The sequence below is a fragment of the Nerophis lumbriciformis genome, linkage group LG29, assembly GCF_033978685.3.
Source record: "Nerophis lumbriciformis linkage group LG29, RoL_Nlum_v2.1, whole genome shotgun sequence".
Taxonomy (NCBI): domain Eukaryota; kingdom Metazoa; phylum Chordata; class Actinopteri; order Syngnathiformes; family Syngnathidae; genus Nerophis; species Nerophis lumbriciformis.
This window is the reverse complement of record NC_084576.2, coordinates 8145877-8152567: the sequence shown is the minus strand read 5'-3', so window position 1 is coordinate 8152567 and position 6691 is coordinate 8145877.

The window sequence follows — 6691 nt, the reverse complement described above, 5'->3', positions numbered from 1 at the left end:
CCCATTAAAATCTCCTGACGATTGAGGGTACCCCCCTCATGAAACAGGCCTGTAGAGATGAAATAGTCTTGTGATTTTTTTCCCCCACACATACATATATTGCGCTCTACTACGGTATCGAGCACTATTTTTTGGATAACCTTATTAAGACATATATATATATATATATATATATATATATATATATATATATATATATATATATTTCTGCCTTTTGGTTGGGGACCCTTTGGGACTCTGTGATAAGGGGTGGCACTTTTATGACTTCTGTGGTGCTTTTTTGTGGACTTCTGGATCTGCATCCTGGGAGCCTTTTGGCCATGGAGACCAGCTGCTGGGTCACTGCCACACCAGAGTCCGTTTGGAGAGACTGGAGGAGATGCAGATGAAGAAACAGGGCTGCGGAGCTAGCACTGAGCGCCAGGACGGACAGGCTTCACAGTGTCTCGGCTGAATGAGCAGGTATCAGACACCTCAGTCTCCTTAGACGCATCCTCGCTCATCCATGCAGACTGGACACTGGCCGAGTTAGTGGGGGGCTGAGGGTGTGGCGGCCGAGAGCCGGCTCTCTTGGTTGCTTTGTTGGGTCTGCTCCTGTCTATGGCCATGCTCCCTCCACCCCAGCAGACGATGGCGTGGAACACCGCAGAGGCCACCACTGTGTACAAACCCCGTTTCCATATGAGTTGGGAAATTGTGTTAGATGTAAATATAAATGGAATACAATGATTTGCAAATCATTTTCAACCCATATTCAATTGAATATGCTACAAAGACAACATATTTGATGTTCAAACTGATAAACATTTTTTTTTTGCAAATAATCATTATCTTTAGAATTTGATGCCAGCAACATGTGACAAAGAAGTTGGGAAAGGTGGCAATAAATACTGATAAAGTTTAGGAAAGCTCATCAAACACTTATTTGGAACATCCCACAGGTGAACAGACAAATTTGGAACAGGTGGGTGCCATGATTGGGTATAAAAGTAGATTCCATGAAATGCTCAGTCTTTCACAAACAAGGATGGGGCGAGGGTCACCACTTTGTCAACAAATGCGTGAGCAAATTGTTGAACAGTTTAAGAAAAACCTTTCTCAACCAGCTATTGCAAGGAATTCAGGGATTTCACCATCTACGGTCCATAATATCATCAAAGGGTTCAGAGAATCTGGAGAAATCACTGCACGTAAGCAGCTAAGCCCGTGACCTTCGATCCCTCACGCTGTACTGCATCAACAAGCGACATCAGTGTGTAAAGGATATCACCACATGGGCTCAGGAACACTTTGGAAACCCATTGTCTGTAACTACAGTTGGTCGCTACATCTGTAAGTGCAAGTTAAAACTCTCCTATGCAAGGCGAAAACCGTTGGTCAACAACACCCAGAAACGCCGTCGGCTTCGCTGGGCCTGAGCTCATCTAAGACGGACTGATACAAAGTGGAAAAGTGTTCTGCGGTTTGACGAGTCCACATTTCAAGGTTTTTTTTAGAAACTGTGGACGTCGTGTCCTCCGGACCAAAGAGGAAAAGAACCATCCGGATTGTTATAGGCGCAAAGTTGAAAAGCCAGCATCTGTAATGGTATGGGGGTGTATTAGTGCCCAAGACATGGGCAACTTACACATCTGTGAAGACGCCATTAATGCTGAAAGGTACACACAGGTTTTGGAGCAACATATGTTGCCATCCAAGCAATGTTACCATTGACGCCCCTTCTTATTTCAGCAAGACAATACCATGCCATGTGTTACATCAACGTGGCTTCATAGTAAAAGAGTGCGGGTACTAGTCTGGCCTGCCTGTAGTCCAGACCTGTCTCCCATTGAAAATGTGTGGCACATTATGAAGCCTAAAATACCACAACGTAGACCCCCGGACTGTTGAACAATTTAAGTTGTACATCAATCAAGAATGGGAAAGAATTCCACCTGAGAAGCTTAAAAAATGTGTCTCCTCAGTTCCCAAACGTTTACTGAGTGTTGTTAAAAGGAAAGGCCATGTAACACAGTGGTGAACATGCCCTTTCCCAACTACTTTGGTACGTGTTGCAGCCATGAAATTCTAAGTCGATTATCATTTGCAAAAAAAAAATAAAGTTAATGAGTTTGAACATCAAATATCTTGTCTTTGTAGTGCATTCACCTGAATATGGGTTGAAAATGATTTGCAAAACATTGTATTCCGTTTATATTTACATCTAACACAATTTCCCAACTCATATGGAAACGGGGTTTGTATATGTTTCTTTTACTTTTTATTCATAGCTGTATGTGGAAGTGGCTGGTTGCATCAGCTCTGCCCTTTAATGTCTTAAATGTCCTTTGTTTTCTTTGATGTTTGATGTTTGTGATGATGTGTATAATGTTTACCTGTATCTCACCTTTTTTGTAAGGGGCGCCGGAAGTCGGCAGAACCGTCAGCGATCCTGTTCTGTCTCCCTGTAATGTTTGTCTGATCTTGAATGGGATTGTGCTGAAAATGTTAATGTCCCCACTGGGATTAATAAAGTATTTCTGATTCTGATTCCGATTCTGATTACTATGGTTATATTGTACTTTGTATTGGTATTATATTCAAATTTTTACGAGGATTATATTCTACTTTTTATTGTGTTTATATTGAATTTTTTATTAGGATTATATTATACTTTTTATTATGATTGTAATCTACTTTTATTAGGATTATATTATATTTTTATTAGGATTATATTTTATTTTTTTATTAGGATTATATTCTACTTTTTATTAGGATTTTAATATACTTTTATTTGGATTATATTATATTTTTATTAGGATTATATTTTATTTTTATTAGGATTATATTCTACTTTTATTAGGGTTGTATTCTATTCTGTATTAGTAACATATTGCATTTTTTATTCGGATTATATTCTACTTTTTTAGGATTATAATCTATTTTTTATTAGATTTATAATCTACATTTTATAGAATTATAAACTTATTTTTATTAGGATTAAATTCTATTTTTTATTAGGCTCACGTTATTGGTATTGGGATTATATTTTACTTTTTAATAGGATTGTATTCTATTTTAATTAGAATTTAATTCTAATTTTCGTTAGGATCTTATTCCATTTTTTATTCGGATTATATTCTACTTTTTATTGGGGTTGTATTCTTAATGCTCTGAATACATGTTCAGTCTTTATTTGGATGTCAAATACACAAAAACTTCAGCCAACAAGCAAGAAAAGTCTTTTGTTTCTTTTACAGCCATGGAAATAGTTTTATGTTACCACTCATCAAAACACACACACACACACACACACACACACACACACACACACACACACACACACACACACACACACGCACGCACGCACACATATCGAGAGTTGGGTGTGTGCACATGAGCAACATGTGTTTTCAATAATCGTCACCACGTGAACTTTGTGAAACATCACGTCTGACAAACATGTCCACATTGCGCAACACTGTGACCACACGTGACCTTCTCCCATCTCAGCGCTTCACCACGTCCAAGATGAACAACAAACACACACACATATATATATACATATATATATATATATATATATATATATATATATATATATATATATATATATATATATATATAGTAAATACGGTAGATTATTATGATGCACAATAAATACACAGAAGTGTACAGTAAATACAGGAGATTATTAGAATGCATAATAAATAGTTTGCAGTGAGTGCTGGTCAACAACTAGTTTGACAAAAACAACAACATAAAAAGAAAGATACAATAAAAATACATATTTTCAGCTTCTCAATAATAGTTTGATTTGTGACAAAAATTAAGTGTGATTTTTGCTGGAAGTGATTTAGTAATTATTTTTCCATTACGGAAGTCTATGTTGAATATGTTCTGCACATGAGTCACTAGAATCATTTTTTTCCCCTTCTCACTGCTTCCAGCTGCTCGTGTTAGTCAAAAATAATATTTCATCCCTAAACGCTACCTCAGACTTATTACAGGAAAAATGATAATTTTCATTAAATTCTCAATAAACTTCAAATGATTCTTGGACTTTCTCACCTTTGCTCAAACAACTTGACATGTGGAAGATTGAACATCCTCAAGGTTCTGTAATGTTGGCGATTATCACAAAAATCTGAGGAATCTTACAAAATATTATTTTCAACTAAATAATAGTCATGCAATATTAAAGTTAAAGTACCAATGATTGTGACACACACACTAGGTGTGGTGAAATGTGTCCTCTGCATTGACTCATCACCTTTGATCACCCCCTGGGAGGTGAGGGGAGAAGTGAGCAGCAGCGTTGGCCGCGCCCGGGAATCATTTATGGTGATTAAACCCCCAATTCCAACCCTTGATGCTGGGAGGTAATGGGTCCCATTCTTATAGTCTTTGGTATGACTCGGCCGGGGTTTGAACTCACAACCTACCCATCTCAGGGCGGACACTCTAACCACTATGCCACTGAGCAGGATTTATACGATATGCTGTAATATCACTTAATAGAACATAATATAGTATGATATAATTTTCTAAATACAATCTATAATGTAAGATCATGTAATTTCATTTCATTTCATATAATATATTTAATACAACATAATATAATATTATATAATGTATTTTAATTGAAATAAATATATAATATAATATAATTAACATAATTTATATAATAAAATATAATGTAATATAATTTTATTTTTTATTTAAATCAATATAAGATCATATATGATACAAAATGATATAATTTATAATAATTTAAATTGATATTATATGACATGATATAGTTGTGTTTAAAAAGACATAATCGGCGGTCACTCGAAGCGATCCTCCTGACAGGGGGGTATCCCTTTATGGAGGATGTCTGTGCCTGACTTAGTTTAACGTGGGGAGACTGGTGCATAGACAGTCACCACACCATCCTTGACAGATCCGGGTCAGGGTCCAGTGGCATTAAAAAGACAACATATGTGTAAACTTGGTCACTGCTGCTATCAAGTGGACAAAAATAGTACTGTTTCAAAAGCGTGTGTAATATGACAGCCTTACAAATTATTTTATTACCATTCAAGTACATAAATTATCAGTTTATGAACACTCATTTACAGAAGAGGTTATAGAGCAGGGGTCACCAACCTTTTTGAAACCAAGAGCTACTTCTTGGGTACTGATTAATGCGAAGGGCTACCAGTTTGATACACACTTCAATAAACTGCCAGAAATAGCCAATTTGCTCAATTTACCTTTAACTCTATGTTATTATTAATAATTAATTATATTTATCTTTGTGGAAACACTGATCATCTTAATGATTTCTCACAATAAATATATATAGAAACAGATAAATATCAATATGCAACACTTTATTTTTATATTTTCTCCAAGTGCACATTTTTCAAATTGAACATTTTCAAATGATCACGTCTAAGACAGTGTTGTGAAATCACAATATCCTGATTAAGATTCATTGTAGAATTTTGATGACATGTTTTAAATAGGTTAAAATCCAATCTGCACTTTGTTAGAATATATAACAAATTGGACCAAGCTATATTTCTAACAAAGACAAATCATTATGTCTTCTAGATTTTCCAGAACAAAAATTCAAAAGACTTTGAAACAACATTTAAATTTGATTCTACAGATTTTCTAGATTTGCCAGAATAATTTTTGGGAATTTTAATCATAATAAGTTTGAAGAAATAGTTCACAAATATTCTTCGTCGAAAAAACAGAAGCTAAAATGAAGAATTAAATTAACATTTATTTATTATTCTTTACGATAAAAAAAAAATACATTTACTTGAACATTGATTTAAATTGTCAGGAAAGAAGAGGAAGGAATTTAAAAGGTAAAAAGGTATATGTGTTTAAAAATCCTAAAATCATTTTTAAGGTTGTATTTTTTCTCTAAAATTGTCTTTCTGAAAGTTATAAGAAGCAAAGTAAAATAAAAAAAAGTAAATAATAAATAAATAAATGTGAAAAAAAATAGAGGCAGCTCACTGGTAAGTGCTGCTATTTGAGCTATTTTTAGAACAGGCCAGCGGACGACTCATCTGGTCCTTACGGGCGACCGCGTTGGTGACCCCTGTTATAGATGATTCCATGGTCCCAGTGGTTCCTGCCTATGGGGGCGCTAGAGAGGCAGTAATATTCCACCCTTAGCGATCCACACGTGTGCGCTCAGAGCACTTGTAGTTCACATTCTCCAAGGACAGGCGGTGCTGCTGAGTCACTTCAAGGCCGTCAGAGTTACTGTTACTTGCGCATGGTGCCATCCACCATGAATAACAAAGGAAAAGAAGCAGGGTAGGGAGTAAAATGGCGGACAGAAGTGAGGAATTACAAGCTGTAAATTCCCCCTCTCTTCTGTCCACCATTTTACTTTTATGAAGGAAAATAGTTATTTTTTTCACTTGAGAATATTTTTTTTGTGTGAAAGAAATTGTTTGTCTTTTCTTGCAAATCGTTTTTTTAATGAAGGAAATTTCTTTTTTGTTTTTTGTTTTTTACCTGCGAATGGTTGGACGTCAGTAAAACCATTTTTGTGTGTTTGTGGAGTTTTAGCAGTCATTTCACTTTCTGTTACGTTGAAGCTCTCTTCCCTCGTCATGTTGGCAACACTGTAAAGTGAAAAAAAAAAAAAATCATATTTCTATTGATCGTAGTAGAAATCATCATGACAACGATCACA